The 20,535-nt window shown below is 45.7% G+C and overlaps 1 long non-coding RNA gene across 1 annotated transcript in view; it reads left to right on the forward strand.

The window, feature by feature from the left end:
* LOC124850917 overlaps window positions 1-15,629 on the forward strand; it is a 32,849-nt gene extending 17,220 nt beyond the window's left edge. The window contains exons 5-7 of the long non-coding RNA XR_007031973.1: window positions 1,325-1,380; window positions 13,073-13,130; window positions 13,865-15,629. This is a non-coding gene — a long non-coding RNA (uncharacterized LOC124850917). The remainder of the gene's footprint in view (window positions 1-1,324; window positions 1,381-13,072; window positions 13,131-13,864) is intronic.
* Window positions 15,630-20,535: the final 4,906 nt, after the last annotated feature.

Raw genomic sequence — 20,535 nt, forward strand, 5'->3', positions numbered from 1 at the left:
TATAGGATGGAGCTTTATCCACTTTATCTACTTTTATTCAACGGTCGATTCATTCTTTTTGAGAATGCGATTTCAAATAATTGTGCACGCGACTGTGCAGCACTAATTGCTCTGCAGCTTAATCATACTTGGGGTCCGCAGTCGGTCCAGGTTTCACTTCCAGCAATTAAAGAATTATGAACCGATGACGAGTGCGGCCCTGCGGTTATTCGATGGCGATTAGGATTCAATTAGAAAGTGTTTATAATGGCGGCCCTGTGCGGGGGTAAACAGGCAGCTATTTCAGAAATGCGCTAATCCCCCGTCTTGTGACGATAATTAGGGAGTTTGATCCCCGGGCGGGTCACCGGCAGGTTTAGCTCCTGCTTTCATCTGCCAAGTAGCGCCTCGGACCTTGAGACAAGAGGCGAGCGGGCGCAGGCGGTCCGGGTCCAACACAACATGTGTTAGTTTCTCCTCTGACCTCGGAGAAAAAAATCACATGTGCAGCCCACAAACACAAGTGCAACGGGGCCCGGCGCGGACCTCAAGTCTTTAAAGTTCACCAACTATTTCTAACGGCCTGTACATCCAAACGACCGTCTCGATTCGTCATCTGATCCCCAAATGGAACCAAGGCGCCGTGCAGAACTTTGTTGCAGTTCAAATGTAACTCTGGGGGGAATTAGAAAGTCTTTAACATCCAACCACGGTAAGGATAGAAAACAAACATGTCTGTCACACAGACAGTAATTGCTGTAATGCAGCGGTACAGAGAGTCTGGAACAAGAGGGACGGGGAGGAGCGGAGAGAGAGCCGGCCAAGCGGAATGATGCGTGGCGCGCGCCCCCATCACACCATGCGAGCTCCAATATTATTTTTCCATAATTCTGCACGATAAAAATTCATTGTCTATTAAGTAATCCCACAAATGAGATCCTTTATGAGGCTATAATGAGGCCTAATTGCCAGGACTAGTGGAGCCACGTGGAAGGATTTAGGAAGCATTAAGCGGCCGGGTACTGAGCACAGGCTGTTACCTAGCCATTACTTTCATAATTCAAGGAGAAAATTAGTCCATTTAAGGGAGAGAAGAGGGGGGGGAAAAAAATCCTTTGATTCCCTTTATTCTGCTCGAGGTGACAGGGCTGCAGTTTTTTTGTCCGCTTCGGTTAAGCAGCCGGTGCAACAAATGGGGCCGGTGCATTGTCACTGTCTGAACGTCACGTATACATATGGGCTATTTGTTTATGTACATATATATATTTATAAAATCATTTTAGAAATGCATAAACGCCCCAGGCCCCCGCCTCTCACTTGCTTTTCTTCTTTCTCCGGTTTATAGTGCAGCAGCAGCAGCAGCGGCGGCCCTCCACCATTCAACCCCCTTTTCAGATCTTGGTGAGTGGCAATTAATCACTGGGCCCATTCAGCAACATGAAAATTACATTTAAATGGGGAACTTTAAAAATGTTTTAATTTCTTCAGGGGAGTTTATTCTCTTCGGTGGGCAAAACAAAATGTAGTGTACACGAGAGTCTGTGCAGAGTGCATCAAAAAGAGGATGACAAGAGGTGTGTGTGTGTGTGTGTGTGTGTGTGAGTGAGAGAGAGAGAGAGTGTGTGTGCTTGTGTGTGTGTGTATCCAGCTCCTCCCAGTAGTAAAAACACACAAACTTGTTAAAGTGCACTGCTAAAGTTTCCCCCTCTCATTCACACCGCATCCCATGCCATATTATACCGTGAAGAAGTCCATTAATGTTTTGTTGAACAAGCGTCATTAACTTGTATCAACGCCTTTTTACAAACCTCGCATTGTTGTGCAGGGCCAGTCTGCGGCCCATCTTGGCCAATACAGTGGATGATTTGCCCCTTTTATTAGTTACCAGGCAACAGATCCTGAATACCAAAACTCAAAGGAAAACACTCTGGTCTCTCCATATAGATCTCAATGGCGATTGGGGGGTGAAAATGAACAATGATCCCGCAGGACGACATAATGCCGCGCAATGACTTTTCATTAACAATTATCTGGTTGATGTGAATAGCAGCTGCAGTGGCTCCTCTCCATCTCGTGGCCTGCAGAGAAAAGGGGAGAGAAAGAGGCTTCGCCGTGTGAATGGTGTCCTGCAGGACACTTTTCGGGGGGCTCGTGGTCTCCATGAATGTGGAATCTAATTTATATCGCAGTGAATAATTGGGTTTCTATGCAAAAATGAGTTGGAAATAATTACGTCTTAAAGCGCCGTGACGACCGAGCCAGGAAAAACAAAAGGAGCGCAGCACTCTTCAATGTCTCTCAACCGGGGAGTTGATGAGCTTTCATCAATTCACGTCACGATCAATAAGCTAGACGTTTAAAGTTTAGCACAAAAAAACGTATCAGGGAACAAATCCTCTCATGGAAGAGATACTGTTTATCCCCGAATACATGTGTGTGTGTCTCTCTGATTGGGGACAGACAACACTGTTAAGGAGCACAGCCCTCAGTCCTATAGAAAAGTAAAGTGACAGGCTCGGTGTAAGAGGAGGCTGCTGAACAAAGCCGACGAGGGCCCTGTCGATGGCCCATAGAGATGTCCTGCACCGGGCTCCCTCTAATTAGGGAGACGCTTCTCAGTCGCACAGAGCCGCTCAGACCAGACACTCCAGACTGAAGTGTGCCCCCTGCGCCAAACGAGTGCGTCTGGATGTCCGCACTCAGCACAGCATGTGTGTACGCGTCTGCATTTTGCAGGCGCACACAATTAACGAGTCTCGAAAATGAGATAAACGCCCGACCGACGGTGACGCCCCGATCACGGTCAACTTGCCAGAGAAATGTCTTTATTGAAGCTTATTGTCCGGCCCCCCCCCCCCCCCCCCCCCCCCCCCCGATCGGTCCCTCGCGCCTCCTCGGTTTGTTTCCGACAGACTAAGCAGATGCCATTACAGGGGCAGCACAGGACAGTCCTTATTTCAATCGTTTCTTGCTTGAGTTGTCAAATAATAGTCCAGAGTTTCACTCCTCATTGTGATGGGGAGCTGCTCCACTGTTGGTCACTTTGTAGTGCATCTCCACCACAGCAGGAGTCGTCAGCCGTGGGCACTCATCACTGTGCCCCGCGCTGGTTTCCGAGGGGATCAAGATGCTGTTTCATCTTCATTGATGAGTGGCCTTCCTTTGCGATGCCCCTGGGCTCTGTCTGGGAAGCTCGCTCATCGACATGGAAAACAGGAAATTTCCAAAAAGTTCTTCAAATGAAAAACAGCTGTGTGGCCGCGGATGGCGGCCGATCAGCCCCCCGCCCCCGAAACGGCCTCGACCCAACCTGAGAGGTTTATCTCCCTCACTCCTGTGCTCACGGCACACAGCTCCCCACTTCCTGTGAAACCGAAATCAGGAAACGTGTTTCAAAGGGTGAATGACAGGAGTCCCTCCGCCCCGGTCTCTCCCCTCAATCGAAAAGGAGGTGATATTGTAGCCTCTTTTTTTCCCCCCCCCCTTCTCCTCCTCCTGAAAGGGGGAAATCCCTGGGATTGAGATTGTGTGCTGGAGCGGAAGCAGACTGGAATGTGTGTCCGGGGCCGTGTCTTTTGTCGCCGACCGGGGCCATGAATAGACGTGGGTCGCAATCTCCCTGTCCTCTGTTTATCAGACTGTGAAGAAGCAAACAAACCCAAACGCTCCATCCACCTCACACCTACAGTATCACTCTCTCTTTTTTATTCTCCTCATCTGATTTGCTTCTGATTTGAGTCACTTCCACCAAATTTAATCTGTATCCAATCAGCATGTTGGGAGAAAAGAAAAAATCAAAGAAGCTGCATCCTCTTGGTTTGAATCAGTGTCCTGTTTTGCCGTGCTGCCGCTCTCAATTCAGGCTTAATGTAGCCACAGAGGACAGAACACGGCTCACACAGATCCAGACCGAAATAAGAGGGAAATCAGATCTTGATCTATTGTTCTGTGTCCCATCCTCAGATCAAATTTTGATTCAGAGTAGTGTCACACTGAGTAGTCTCTGTCATTATGTTGATTCTCATCGTCGCCTGTTAGCGTCTCTCTGGCAGCTCGTCTCTCCGGCCTCATCCCTCAGCTCTTTTTCCACGCGTTCCAGGCCAAATAGAGGCTTCTCACACAAACGGGCTAAACTTACTTCTTAATTGAGACGATGTCCACATTCTCCTGTCCATTATGCACATATCGGGAGGACGTGGAGAAGGTTTAAAGGGAGTGTGGGGAGGCTGTCGGGCTCGCTGAAGCCCCGCCGCACTCTCAGCCCTGTTCTGCTCATTTGGACAATGAAGAACACATCGATCTGACTCTGTTTCCGGTCCTAATCACTGTTGCGGCATTCGGCATTACAGTTTTCATCTGTGATCATCCTTCTGTTGTGCGGACACAGGACATTATGACTGAAATCCTCATCTCGTGTCACACAGTTCCTTCACGCCAGGGCGTACGATTCCCTTTCTGTCCCTTAGAGAGGATTAGACCTTTAAGATTTAAGCTTTCAAAAATATGTAGGGAAAAAACTCTCACAAAATCTGTGGTCAGCTAAGTCAGAGATGCTTAATATGATTGAGATCTTTCAGAAGTAAAGATTATATGGGAAGGAATTATTTCAAAGTAAAGGCGACTGAATGATCAGATCATGATAAAGTGGTTTACTTTAGATAGTGCAATATTATTTTTTTAAACCATGAAAATACGTTTTTATAGAACAAAATGTCAACCTGTCTGCTTCACAGATCAGTAAAAGCCGAAAGCTTTTGTCTAATGTGTTGTCTAATATTTCCCAGGCTGACTGTCAGTATTGTAATCATATAAATTGTTCAGGCTATTAAAGGAATGCAACCTTTCCAAAAGGGGCAAATCATTATATATCCTTTTTTTTATTTTTAGCATCCAGTAGGAATTAATCAAGGGCATCACAAGGTTTTATAGTGAGGTGTTTTAAGCCCAGCAGAGCTTGTTGCACAACAGGCAGCTAATTGTGTGGTGGGTATTTGTGGGCATCACATGAACTGGCTGGACTGGTGGGCGGCAGCTGCACCCAGTCTCCAGGTCCACGAGTCCCCGTCAGGCGCCCTCCACAGGAACACCGGCCACAGGTCTGACTCCATTCAGACGTCTGATATTTACAGGTTATTATAACACAATCCACTTCAAGTGTGCAGAGATTTTAATAAAAAAAAATAAAAAAAAACGCCTTGGGACTTTTACAATCATTTGTCTTTTTTAATCGGATTTTCCCAGAACGTGCCAAATAAAACTCTGAGGTGAGGTACACTTGTACCGCCCAATTAATTAATACAACATCTTTAAAAGAGTCTCCGAGACAGATAGTTGTGACTAACTGTTGTGATTCAGAGGCTGATTCTTTCACTTCAAACACTCTCAGAATAAAAGAGACGCTCCTGCGGTTCCTTCTTTGAGGAAGAGATATCGAATCTGTTGGAATAATTATTAATAGATAACAAATCTATAGATAATCTTTTTAAATCAATTGAAACATTGAATGGATGAAAACATTTATAGAATCCAAGAAATTGGCAACCTGAAATCATGTCTGTATCCTCTACAAGTTACACTTTTTAAATCTTAATCTTTTTTTTAAAGACCTGTTGTTGTGCTGCTAATGTCACTTCTAACTTTTTCTAAAATTAATATAAATTTTGTTGTTAATTGAATAATTTGGATGACCTATTTGTTATTGCTTTCATTTGAACAGTTTAATTGAATTCTATAATCTACACAATGTGGCGAAATACTTAAAAATATGTGAGAAGAGAGTAACAAGCCTTTAAAAATATAAAAATTAGTTAATTAATATGATATCATTATTTATTTAAAGTATTTATTTATTGCACATATTCAAGTAAAGTAAACTGTAGATTCAATGACTGGCCTTCACATTGTCAACAGTTTGAGTGAATATTTTGTGGAACAGGCGAGGAATTTCAGAAAATGTCAATGACAAAAAAAAAATGAATTACAGCGTTACAGTCATGGGTGCTCTACTTAGAGAAAATTCCACCTGTGTGGGCTCAATGTTTGGGGATGAAAAGTGAAAATGTCTTTACAAAAGTTTGTACACTAATATAGCAATTTAACTGAAATTCCGTCAGGTTTACGAGACATAAAGAGGAATGTACAATACAGTAGTGACTCTTTATTCAATAACATTCATATGAAACACAGACAATAAGAAACGCACAGCCTCAGCCACCTGCACAGCACAGTTTAACTGCCACACAGGCGTCCCACCTTATACTGAAGTCACAGGCAGCTGTGCTGCGGTGCTGAATGCACAAGAACATGATTGACATGCTGACTTAAAAAAAAAAAATGTACTCAGCATAAATGTAAAATGTACATAAACGTGCTGCAGTTGGATGCTGTGGGTTTTGGAATTAACTGTCGTGGTTTAGAGTTGTGTACTTTTGTACCTTTAGATTTTTTGTTAAAGGACTCACGGTGTCACACGGGGTCATTCATTGCAGCACACAGTTGGGTTTTTTTCGCCCCTCTGGAAGTGATTTAATTCATAGAAATTGTATTGATAAGTGTTTTGCTTCACGTTATTTGCATTTCCAAGTGCAGCGGGCCTTCCCCTTTTCAGTGCACCGAGACAGTGGAGGTCAGGGCCAAGAGCTCCTGTCTGCATCGTCCCCAGCTCTGTGCCAGCCAGATAAATGGAGAGTGTTTGTGAGCTGTCTGAGCTTTGTGTTTGCACAGAGTCGCAACTTTGTATGGGGGCAGAGGGGGAGTCCGGGGCGGCCAGCGGGATTTGTATGCAGACTACATCGCTCCGCCGCCCCCCCTGGTCCACTCTGTGTCCCCTCACCTGCCTGTTGCAGTAAATCATAGACCCATCAAGTGAAGCGTGTTGATGGGCCTGCACGTGCAAGAGCTTTACTGCACCTGTTGGGACTGTGTGTGTGTGTGTATGTGTGTGTGTGTGTGTGTGTGTGTGTGTGTGTGTGTGTGTGTGTGTGTGTGTGTGTGTGTGATGAAAAGGTCTTTGCAACTGTTTAATCTGTTACAATGGATATTTACTTCTCTGTCTCCACATGTTCTGTCCGTTTGTGCCTGAGGGTCGGCGATAAGAGCGTTTTGAATGCCTAATGGTTTTGCGTGTGCGTGTGTGTGCGTGTGTGTGTGTGTGCACGCTAGCAGTAAGGATAGAAAAATGGAGGTAGCTGGGTGTCAAACAGGAGGTCTGCAGATGCCCGTCCGGCTGAGAGCTGGAAGGTCCCTCCCTTTGACAGAGTATCCATTCAGAGTCAATGAGCTGGGTCAAAGCCTGCACGTCAGGCTGCAGCTCGGCCTAGCACTGGGGCGGTCCAAGAGGTCAGTCTTATTCACATGGCGCTGTCATGCAAATGAACCCACCCACGCTTAAACAACTCTTGGAATTTTTATGCCTGCTCCCTGGCCTTTTTTTGCTCAATTTCCCCCCTTTTTCCCCTACTTTCTCACTCCCTCTCTCCCTCTTCTCCTCTCCAGATCTCTTTGCGCTGTGTTCACAAAGTCATTGAAGACGCATTCAAAGCGTTTTAAATTGGCCAGCTTCATTGTGCCCACACTAAAGTGGGGGGGAGGCGGAGAGGGGGAGAGTGTAAAGAGGAGTGGGCCTAAATATACTCCGGTCTGAAAGTAGTTAGATCATGTTCTTTTCATGGTCCGATTAGAATCAAATCGATCCCCCCGCCCATCCCGACACTCCACGGTTTGGAGAGGAGCAGCCGAACAAAGATTTCTTGGCTCAGATAGGGGGAATGAATGGGCCGAACCTGAATGCTTAATACACCCTTAAAAGTCTCGCTCTGAAAGCATGACAATGCTCAAGAGAGTAAACTTGTTTTCAGCGTGGGTTTGGAAATGTTTATGTGGATGGAGAAAAGATATCTCTACAGTGATGATACTGTAGGAGCGTCTTTGGATGGGACCTGGTCTACACTCAAATCAGAAAAACACACAAACCTCACAGGAGGATCTTGTCAAAAGCACCAAAAAAAAAAAGACTTTAAGCCTCATTATCAAGGAGAGGACTTCAGACAAAGGTGCTTCATCAAAAGGAAGTATCTTTCGATAAGAGGGTCTTTTGAACGAGTAATCCAAAATAAGTTTTCTCCAGGAGCAGGGTTACAGACACAAAGTGGGCTGAGGTGAGGGGTTCGGCCCCGCGGTGTCCAATAACAGAGAGGACGACCGCTGGACACCGCAGCCCTGCTCCAGGGAGGCGACCGCTGGGGACGAGGGGGGGAGGGGGGAGGGGATTTGAACTTGGCGACACACTTTCTGCACCTGCAGCTCTGGTAATGGCCAGATCAATTCACCCACCGACCTCCACGACTCTCTCACCTGCTTACTGACTGCAGTTTCTTCTCCTTAAAGCCAGCGACTAACGCACTCTCTGAACCAGTGTGATAACGTCCCATGTACGGAGGACGCAGTGATTTGTTTTCAGTCCCGCGAACACCATGGAACCCGTCCCCTCAACTTCAACCTTTCAGGAGCAAACAGCCCTGTTTTTCTGCTCAGCTTTGTTTTTTTTAGACAACCCCGGATTCCAAGGCTGTATTGAGCTTTTAATACGTGTTCCACTTATTCTTTGGACAGCAATGATTCGCTCATAAAATTTTTTAAAAAAAACAGTCTTTGGTATGTATGTGCTATCTTCGGTCATGTTCAGATCCGAAAATAATGAGCCAAGAACAGAACCTCGGTATCCACTGATCTGGCTGTTTATTAGAACAGATATCTGTGACAGTCGTGCAATAATGAAAAGAGGAAGATATTAAAACTGCTCAGACTATATGGAGGATGCAGCTTGTGAAGCTGTTGAGCCGTATTGTTGTTATACAGAGGTGTTTCTATTCATTTGGCTGCATTAAATCGATGAGGATAGGCACCCAATACTGTATAAACGTGTGTGTGTGTGTGTGTGTCTAAACATTATATATGAATTGTATGAATTAACCAATGTAAACACTCAACATCCTTCTCTCTGTAATTCAGTTTACCCTGATTGATGAATAGCCCACACAGATACGGTAGCTGACCATTTACTGAAAAACCTTCTTCTTCAAAATACACAAAAATAAAATATGATAACAAACACATTAAGCTGTGGTAAGGACATGAACACCACTGTGCTGCCGTGGCTCCATAGTCACATGTTAACTCACTGCAGTCATCAGTGATCCTCATTAAGCATTCTGCTGTTAAATAGCTGCTTACCCTTTACAGTTTCAATTACTCAAAATATGAATGAATAACGAGCTGTAAGTGGCTCTAAGTTGGTGTCTTGAATTAACTTTGTATTGGTATTTTCCTGTTATTTTATTCTTTACAATCTTTATTCATCAGTCCACTGAAACAAGCAGCGGCTCAGCCTTCACAAACTCAAACTGTGCATCAAAATATTGTTCAGATGCAAATAGTTTTTTTTTCCTTTAGTTTGAAAGGATGCACACGACATGTAGACTATTTCCACTCGGCGGAGTGGCTCTGCAGTTACGTGCACACTCACTCGTGGGTTTGAATCTTTCACGGGGCGTAAACATCACACAGCTTCAGTGAAGAGCTGGAACAAAATGAAACAGAATCAGAGAGTGTACGCTATGATTCTGTCCGACAGAGGGAAACGGAACGTTAAGGGTTTAATAACTCATAATATTGCTCCATCTTGGATTATTTGCGACTGAGTGAACAAATGCACCTTCACTGTCGCCTGTAGACATTCGCTCACCCCTCTCTGGCGTGTCACAGGAACCGACTGAGCTTGTAGCTCATAGCATTACGACTAAGTTGTTTGTGTTCTGAATCCCATGAGAAGCCAAACAACCCTCTGGAGGTGGACGGATGGAGGGGTGGGACCACCCTGCAGCTGTCCCCTTCTCTCTCCCTCTCGCTCGCTCGCTCGCTCCCACCTCATCCCTTCATTCCCTCTCCTATTCATCCTGCAGCTGCAGTCTTGTGCCCCTCTCTCTCTCTCTCTCTCTCTCTCTCTCTCACTCTCACCCTGTCATACAAAGTTTCTCCCTCTCTCTCTCTCCCTCCCTCTTTCTCTATTTGTCCCGGAGACACAAAGATGGATGGAGAAGCTCCCGGAATCGGGGCGCACAATAGCTTGTGCCACAAGGTGAGCAGCCTCAGCTGCATACGGCCCAGTGCTGCCTCTCTCAGCCCCTGCGAGGCTCCTCACCCGGCCGGGGTATGCGCGTGTGAAGGGGGGTCTGAGCGGCACAGTATGGCAACAGATGCTTTTGTTCGGCCAAAAGTCTGAAAGGGGGCCTTGGGTGGGGGGGCTTAGCAGTGTCAGAGCACAGAGTCATTTCTCTCTCCTTTTTCTCCCACTCTGCCTCGCTCTTTCTCTGTGTCTCCCTCTCCCCAGCTGTGCCTGCCGTGGCGGCTGAGCAAGAGGAAATGTGAGGGCAACGGCGTGATGGAATACGTAAGTGGGGCGCGCGGTTTTGGCCTGTTTTGTGGGCGACTCCATTAAAGGGTCGTTTATCTGGCCTGTGATCCCATTGTCCCGGGCCTTCTTTATCAGCCCCGGTGTGTCAGGGGGGCGTAATTGGCCGATTGGCCACGGTCTGCACATGCTGAGGTGATTTATAAAGCCGTGAATGGAGCTGACTCCTCACCGGGCAGCGCTCCCTCTCCCACATAGGAGACACTGCACCGCAGAATAACTCTGGGTAAATGCAGAAGAAATGTGAAAAGGATGAAACGTCCCCAAAGCTCTTTGTGCAAGTGTGAAATCAGAGGCTTGAATAAAAGGGCTCCGGAATCACTCTTTTCCCTTGTCATCTATTTTTTTCTCCATCTTTATCCTCTATCTGACTTTGCCGTTTCACCTCTTCAGACTGTGTTCGGCTCTCTGGTGCTCACCGGCCCTTCATAACTTTTTTTTTTTCTTCAATTTTAATGTCCTCTATGTTTTTGCTAGTCGGCAAACGTCTTACCTTTTCAGCTAATCACCTACAGGGTTGTTCTAGGTAGTGAAGAAATGTAGAATCATTTTTTTTTGGTTTACTCAATTTTTGATCGACTGATAAAAAGACGTCATATTGATGAAGCAACATTGTTATTTTCAGCAGGTCACAAACGCGACCAAGTCAAGCGGTTGTGCCTTTGTGTGTGTGTGTGTGTGTGTCAAGTGGTTACATGCCTAAAGTGAACTTGAATGTAAATAAATAAAAACCAGACAGGCTGTATGTAGTTTTCCTGAGCTGTCAGCGGTGTCTGGATGAGACTACAGGTGGGAGCGCTCACTGGCTTTATGTGGTCCCATGGTGTGTGGAGGGGTGGCTCTTAATGACCTCCTAATTAAAGCAGGCCCTCCTCTCAATGGGCTGATCATGTAGTGTGGGGGTCAGAGGTCATTTACAGGGCTGCTGGTGGCCAGAGTTCCTGCTCCGTGCAAATTGCTCTCCCAATATACACAAACGTACACGACGTGATATCCCTGGCAGGTATACTCCGTGTGATATTCGCTTCCTGGTGGAATCAGCAGCAAAGGTTTCTCCAGTTGAGAGCACAACGAGACTGTCGGCCTCTGCAAGGGACTGTTGCATTGTTCTGCTGCAGACACAGACCCGGAGTTCATTAAGCCGGGCCGAGTGTTTGTCCAAAGGCTAGATGGGACAACTCAAATCCCCAACAAGTGTTTGTGGACATGCAGATAAGATCTGCAAACACATTCCATTTACAGCAGGCTTCACAGGTAGCAGGGCTTAGTCCTGCTTTTTGTAGTAATTGTAAGGGGACGATTTTAAGATTAACGCAGGAGCCACTTGATGGTATACATGGGTCAGAGCTGTTGGTTAAAAAGCCTAACGAAAATGGAACCAGTCAATCCAGAACGAAATGCAAAGGAAGACGTGCAAACCGTGCTTTTCAGTTTAACTACTAAAAACAGCTTTAATCGTGAGAATGTTCACAAATCTGCTCCTAAAACATTTGTGGAAAACAAACACTATGCTGTGGTTACAACCCTCCAAAGTTTCTCTGAACCAGGGGCAGAGTCCTGCAGAAGCCTCCGTCCGCAGGCGAGGGAGGGCCCGGCCCGGCGAGGATGGGGAGGGGGAGGGGGAGGGGGAGGGGGAGGAGGAGGGGCCTGGCTCTGGTTTAATGTAGCTGATTGTGCTCCTGGGGAAAAAAGGAACAGTTTCTTCTGTGTTAATTTTCAATTTTGTTTCTGTCTCCGTGCCCAGCCTTTGTGTCCAACTCTTCCTCCCTCTCTAAACGGCACCACCACCCCTCTCTTTTTCTTTTCTTTTCACCTCTCTCGTCAGGCCGTCTAGATTATGTTGCTAAGGAGATTTTCTCTCTTTCTTTTTTTCTTGTGTTTTTTTCTCACTGTTTCCCATTAATACGTTTTGAATGCCTCTCGGTGTGTGCCGAGCGCTGGGGGAGGAGGGGAGCGCAGGGTCTTGCGGAGTGGAGGAATTTCAATCTGAAGCGGTTAGGTGGGGGTCCGTGTGGGTTAAGGCCCAAAGAGAGGCACTCAAGTGAGAACTGAAGTGGTTTGCAGAGCTGAGGAACCTCTTTGGCAGCCACTCCCCCTAACAGCCCCCCACCTCTTTATCAGGGTCATTTCTTCATTGGCAGCCCACAGGTGCACTGTCAATCTTTCCTTTTCATGCCGAAAACCTAATCCATGAGTAAAACAAACATGTTTTCTTTCTCACTGACAAAGTGGTAAGAATAGTGTCCAGCAGCCTGCAAAGCCAGTTGGTGCATAACGGTTCCCAAAGTACAGCCTTCAGTAGAAATCAAGAAAAACAAAAAGATAACATTTCTGATCATTTATTCCAAAAAGTGTGAATGTTTAATGCCAATATCCACTATAAGACAACATTGTGGGCCTGTGTGTCTGTCTGTGTGCGTTTTGCATTTTTATTTCAGACAAAATAGGCACACACACACACACACACACACACACACACACACACACACACACACACACACACACACACACACACACACACACACACACACACACACACACACACACACACACACACACACACACACACACACACACACACACACACACACACACTTACTTAACCTTATACCTTTCCATATGCAGATTGTTGGCTCCTACTGCAGCTTGGTAACCACGAAATGCAAACGGCGATGGCGTTAAGGTGAGTGCATTCAAGGAACATGTACCGTCAGCAGTGTGACAGCGTCAGATATGGAGAAATTATGGCAGAAATATACTCTGCCTGGGCAGCAGCTATACGGACTCAGAACCATGAAGCAGCACCTGACTGTTATTGTGACATCACAAAGTTATGTGAGTCCTGAGTGTTCATTTTACTGCACAGTTACTGAATATGTGCAGTGGACGTTTCTCCATTGATACTTTGTCAGTATTTGTAGAACACCTCGATCCACTTTATAGTCAAATGACACGTGGGAATTTCACTTTCTACGATGTGGGACCTTTAATTGACTTCAGCAGAACAAAACTCCAGGTCAGTCAAGACCACCAGAGTCAGAATGAACTCATTTCAATAACCGCAATTAGTCATATTTGGCCATATACTTTGGCCCTTCCATGTGTATATACACGTGGACAGCCTGAGGTAAGGAGAGCACACGTCCCTACCGTCCCATGAGTCTTTATCCAGTGTACTAACATTAACACTAGTGAAACTTCCGGGTGGAACTTGACTTTAGACATCGACTGCAAGTGGACGTAAGGAACTGTAATCGTTTGGTTCATGTAGGGTATACCAAGCCAAACATATAACAGGACTTGGTGTGACAGCTCATGCGTATAGCATCTAACCACATTTGTGTTTTCATTTTTCGTCCATCAACCAAATCATTTGTTTGCTCCCTCTCTGCGTCTCCCCCTCACCTTTACCCACAGAAGCACAAACACATCTGCCTCCGCCCTGCGGCCACGTGAGAGGTTTCACTTCATAATGACCCCCTGGGACCATTTCATCTACAGTGGCGCTCGACATAATGAGTCAATCAGAGATCGGCCTCCGGCAGAGGCTTCGTATCGGAAAGCTCCGACTTCTCGCAGCTGTTTCCCTTTGGTGAGGCCCAGTGCAACGTTACAGAAGCAAACACTTAGTGGGGTTACTGCGGAAAACTGCGACATTTAACTTTAATCGCGAGCCATCTTTCTTTCTTCATGGGCTTTCTAAAATCATTTAACTGTCACACAACTATAACAACTTCCGATGTTCAAATCTCCAGTTTGTTGCGATAGAGTTTAACATCTAAAGTCATGTTTACTTTTCATCACATTTGCCTTCATAAGATTAATGCTGCCGGTGCCGGCCTGAGGTGGATATCTTGCCGTCAATTAAAACCCATACTACACCAGAGCTGAGGTTGACCCCTGACCTGTGACCCTAATTTAACTCAGCAGTGTACTACAAGGAGATAAACACTCCCAGTTGCCGAGGCTCTCAATGGCCTTTGACTGAAGGGGAGGAGGAGAGTTCATTGTGGAAGCGGGAGAGGAAGAATACTCAAGACTCTTGTAGTACACTTGTAGGAAGTCACGTGAGACTGGTGCATCGGCCAGTAATAATAATAATAATAAAAACTTTGCCGGTTAATGGAAAATTCACCATGTTTTAAATGAAAATCAAGGAGGCTATTTTGGGATCTCATCATCATTTGAGATTAATTGCAGTGTCGAGAAGAATATTGTTGTTGCTCTAGAATGTATTCAGCCTTGGTGTTTGCTCTTCCCCTCTGTGTTTATTTTCAGTCTTCGCTGGGAACCCCACTGTGTCAGCCAGGTTATTCCTGCCTGACTTGTTGTGGCGGTATAAATCATACAATGTGTGTACAGAGAGAAAGAAAAAGGACAAATCACCTGACACATTCATGATTTGCTCTCTTATTTAAATAGCGACACTGGGTTTGGGATTGGAATTACAGATTACCACGCAGCTCAGCTGTCATTATGGTCGGTCTTATTTGTTCAGTCGGTCTACTCTTTGATTGGATAATGATACGCTCAGCTGAATGGATGTATAGACGAACAAAGAAACATTTCACTTTCCATATACACCAGCAATTATCTATCCATGCTTCATGCACACTGATGAACTTTAATCTTTCTTCTAACAAAACAAAGAGAGAAAGAGAAAATTTCAGGAGCTCACATCACAGCTTCACATAGACTGGGACTTTATGAGTTTCAACATGTTCGGTGTGATGCAACCTCTTTACCACAGGTTAGAGGTGTTGTGTGCACATCCATCCCATCCCGAGGAAGATTTTTGTTGGGGCAAAATGTTGCTGATAAAAGCTTGGAGCTCTGTATCCTCGTAAACTCATCACCATTATCAAACTGACATGAATCCATAAGAGATAAAGAGCTAATGACCATGTTCATTTACAGTATTCTTCACTTGTACCTCGCATCATAGACAATTATGGAAGCAGTTTTGAATTAAATTAAAAAAAAACTATTACTTCAGTGACTTTGGTGAGTAAATTGTACTTGTTAAATGCCTTTTAACAAGTACAAAAAAAACATTTGAACTCTGTTCCACTTGGATGGTCGATTCTCTTTATCTATTATTCATCCAGTTTGTATTCTGTCGGTGTGTTCTGATCTTTACTTCTCAAACTTCAAAGAGGTTCTCTTTAACTCTTTATCCTGACTTTGGGTATTAAAAGGCTTTATTGGCTGTGAAATCTGTGTGGATCTGTCAGTGGTTATGTATTTTTAACTTTCTGAAAAATCGACATATCTGCTTCAGAGCAAGCCGTCATTATCTAACCCAAATGAAATATAGAGCTGAAAGATAATGTTTAGTGAATTAATCTGTCTTTGTTTTTTTTTAGCAGAACCTCGTTTCCCAAGGATCACCGCCCTTATCCCAGTGAATCTATTGGTCGACGATAGATGATACCCAGATATGTGTTGGATATGTTGAAGTCCTGTGGGAAACATGACAAACATTCCACTAATGCGGATGCCATTTGTCCAGAAGCCGTTCTAACGGTGACAAACGTCACAAGGCAGAAAATCTTTACAGGCAAACATTCACCACATACGAGAGAGCACTTGCGCTTGAGGCCACCTGTTTTTCCTCCTTACAGAATGGTCACCTTTAAGAAAATGCATGCACACGCACCCACACCCACACACACACACACACACACACATTTGACACGCATGTCCACAGCGCAACAGTAGCCACAGCAGCTGCAGTGGGGTGCCATCACTGGTCGTGTCTTCATACGTTTGATCCTTTAGGCCTCGAGCTTTAATGCGGCAGGAGAAAAAAACGGCAAAACTGAGCTAATGTGTGTCTTTGTCCTCCCTGGGAGGGGAGAGCCTTTCTTCTCCCCAAGTACAAATCGCAAGACTTTGGCTGCATTCTCGCAGGACAGAGGGAGGCAATGGCGGAGAGAAAGATCCCAATCAGACATTGATCTGAACCAAGCTAATCCCCCATTGGTGCCAACGTGACCTTAAAAAATCGGCTTAGAGCAGCTCGGTTAAACTGGACACGGTTTTCTATTTAAGTGGGCCCGGCCCAGCCCACCCTAATTTTGCCACCCACAGACATTAGTGGAAGATACATTCATAACACTTTTCATTACCACGAGGGTGGGGCTGTGGGTGGCGTATCTGCCGGCCCCCACGCAGCGAGCAGGATAAGCCGCGCGCCTGATGAGAGGAGATGGGACGACATCTCCCGTTTTATCTGTGAACATTAAACAACTCACCATTGTTTAATGTCAGTTAGAGATTTATGAAATTCATTTTCCCAGGGAGCGGAGGTCCTCTTTGGGCCTCATGTGAGGGGGACTGCAAACATTGGATTTGGACATTTTTCCAAAATAGACAGATACAAATTTAAGAACGTACTCTTTTTTATAGCAAGGCCTCCTCACATTGGGTATTAGTCTTAGCTTTAAGAAAGACGTGGTGTAGGCGGGACAATTAGTATTAAAACGAGTCAAAGGTCAGAGGTCAAACCTAACACCCTGGTATTGTCATTTCAATCACCCTCTTCCACCACACATGCCTCAGACAGTTTTAAATTGAATCTTCAGGACAATCTATTCGATGATGACAACGTTTACCTCGAGCAGAGGATGTGTATCATCCCTCTCACGTGTAGGACCCCAAGCAGCATAAAAAAAGTGCATGGACGGAAAAAAGCAAAAAAATGCATTCACAGACATAAAAAACGAAAAAGAAATAAAAGCAAAAGGAGGCCACATCACGTAAAAGCAGTAAATACAAATAAAAGGAATAGGAGCAATGAAAAGGCGACCTTATTTAAAAGGAAATAATAAAGAATAAAAGCAATAAAACATAATAAAAAAAGGACGACACCACATAAAGTTTGGAGAAGTGTTATAAAGGAATCAGGGAATCTGCCTCATCTCCTCAGGCTGTCTGAGTCTCAAGCCTCCACTAGATGGAACGGCCAGACGGGTCCCACCTGAGGATCTGTGTCTCCCCAACAAAGAAGGAGGGGAACCTATGACCAAAAATCCCTTTAGCCGCGTTCTGCGTACAAGCCAGTGTCACATAAGCTTCCCCTTGGCTGCCACTACTGCCGCCCTCACTTCTGCTTCTGATTAGAGTTCATGAGCGCCAGCGGCTCTAATCTCAGCTCCTCTGTGTCTGTGGCCGCCTGTCTGTCTGTGACTGTGTGTAGGAGGTTAGCACATGAATGGATAAGAGGCAATACTTTGTTCAGGGGGCACCGTTGTATCTGCCGTCGTCGGACTGGGACTGCCGAACACTGAAGAGGCTACAGACACACCAAAGATGGAGATCTATGTCGTGGCCTGCTGGTTTACAAGGCCGTCTTTTACAGAGGAGAGAGGACTATTTTAAGCATGGGTAAAAAAGCATCTCGGCTTTGTCGGAGCGGCTGAGCCCATTGTGGCGATGTGAGAAGAAAAAAAGGGAAAACATCAACCACAGTAAAAAACCAGCCATATCCTGTGATTTATACGTGCAGCGATACAGCCATGATCTTCCACTGCCACTTCCAGGGATCAACGGCTAAACCAACAGCCAGTGAGAGGCATTTGGGGTTGCTGGCAGTGGGCCAGGGCCCATAGAGAGAGGTCCCATTATAAAGCCAGATCCTCCTATTACACAGCCCGCACCACAAAGACTGCAGTGACAGTCACACACACACAAGAATCGCACAGATACACAGAAAACAATTTCACATAGAGCTCATATAGATCCTGTCGGGGGGGGGCTTTTACTCTTGTATGACACATTTTTTCTGTAATTACAGACATAGTCCAAACACTGAGGCTCATAAATAACATTAAGCATTCATTTCAAAAAGGGATTTTCCACATTTTATTGTGGGGGGGGGGGGAGGTTATGAAGGATTTTGATCCTGTCGCATGTGGAAAATGTGAGATTTTGTTTGTTTCGCTTTGTTTTTCTGCGAGTCCAACTCGGCAGAGCCGGTCTGTAAACTCTTCCCTGTGATGTGTCTGTTTACTGTTTAGTCTGCGCCGTCCGGCTGCACGGGCCCGGCCCGCGGCCTGTCGACTACCGTGCCTCGCTGCGGGGAGGCAATCAGTGTGTGTATACTGTATGTGCTTTTAAGTGTGTCTAAGTGTGTTCCAGCGCCTTCATAAATCACACAGTGGACTTCTTCTGGACGTCTGGCTGACACATCAGAAGGCTGACACGAGCAGGGATACTACCCACCTACAGGAGGAACACACACACACACACACACACACACACACACACACACACACACACACACACACACACACACACACACACACACACACACACACACACACACACACACACACACACACACACACACACACACAGCGAGATGAGTTGGACGTCAGTTAAGGTCACTCGTAGGGGAACGCCACCGTGTGCCTTTCCCAAACCATCACTGGGCTGAGTTACCCACACTTTAAGGAAGTTGGAAGCTGATAAAAAAAAAAGAAGTTTGATCTCACTTGCACCATCAAACAAATGACAAACAGTTACAGTTCCCCCGAGTGTCCCTACTTCACATTCCGTCACTCTGTTAAACAACAATTTTTTTTCCGTCTGCAAATTCAAAGCCACATCTGATCTGACTCCACACTCTGACTCCATCTCCTTTCTCTCCTTCGCTTGCGTGGGTCCGTGTCGAACCTCTGTTCTCTCCAGAGGGGTTCCTCGAGCGCTGTTTTCTCAGGGTGAATTAGGGCAGCGTTCAAAGGCCACACCACTCCTCACTCCTCGAGAGAGGCAGATGCACTCGAGACTGTTCTTAAGATGCTCTCAGTGTGCCTCTTCGGAGGGAGACAAAAGTACAAGAGCAGTCATTGCGGCGACGAAAAGTCCTCGGGATCATCCACGTACCGTAGGAAAAAAAAGGCCAAAGGCATTAGCGGTATAACGAGATGAGCCACCGGGCAGCGTGCAGGAGGAAGACGAGAGGGGAGGTCTTAGCCTTTTCTTTCTTTGGCTCGCTTTTTGGGGGGGTGGGGTGATACTAAAGTTTGTGGCACAGTTTTCAGTATTTATTTATTTGTCCATCTGATGCTGTAAAAGGATTCTCCCTGATCCCCGTGTCATCTGTGAGGAGCTCATCTCTGCTCCCATGACACTCCCCTCCACATGAAAAGGCGAACACTGCCCTCTATCTCTGCCACGTGGAAGCACAGCGATGAGGGCCATCTTCATTTCCGCTGCATCTACAAAAAAAACCCCCACGTGAGCCTCTCCCCAAACGGTTGCCCGTGGCTCGCGGAGAGCACCAATTGCGCGCTTGCCATTGGATACATCGGATGGTACATTTTTGTTTGCAATAGAGTTCGGCAGTCACACACATTTTTTCCCCCTCACTCTTTTATAGCTGAGGGACTGGAGCTGCGGCGCCTCTTTTCGTTGACTCGAGTGAGGAGTGGAGTCGCTGAATCGTTAAATTGTTTCTTTGGAGGGAACCAATAGCGTTTCATTTACCAGTCCAATGACACTGTGATGTCTTTTTTAACCTGGGGGTGTGCCTCGGGGGCCCGACCAAAGAAAACAGCCATTGTGACACTATCAGCCCGATCTGCATGTCAGCACAGTATTGCCTCCTCATTGCCATTTATTAAGTGAGGTTTTTGCAGGCAAAACAAACATTTTCACAAAGTTCTCCTGGAAACAAAACATTCTTCATGTCCACGAGGCAAGGCGGAGGAAGGGTATTAGACGCGGGATATGACTGGGGATGTTGCTTTAGGGTTAACAAAAAAAGAAAGGAGGTAAACACGAGTGAAGATCTTTTTCTCCCCCTGTTCATGCTGATTTAGTCTGAGTTACTCACAAACTTGTAAAGTATGACTCACACCTCAACGTTATGTTTAAGCAGAGTTAGGTGAAATTGGATTCATATCACAGCACGTCTGATCTTATTATACATGTAGATTTCTCCTTTCTGAGTTCTAATGAATGTTCTAATGATCCACAGGAGGATTTACACTTGACAGTTGCCAATTAACACAACCACTGCTCCCGAGCCAGACGGCCCTGTTAACACCACCGTGTGACTTTTATTGATATATTTATGCATT

This window comes from Scophthalmus maximus, chromosome 13 (genome assembly GCF_022379125.1).
Source record: "Scophthalmus maximus strain ysfricsl-2021 chromosome 13, ASM2237912v1, whole genome shotgun sequence".
NCBI lineage: Eukaryota > Metazoa > Chordata > Actinopteri > Pleuronectiformes > Scophthalmidae > Scophthalmus > Scophthalmus maximus.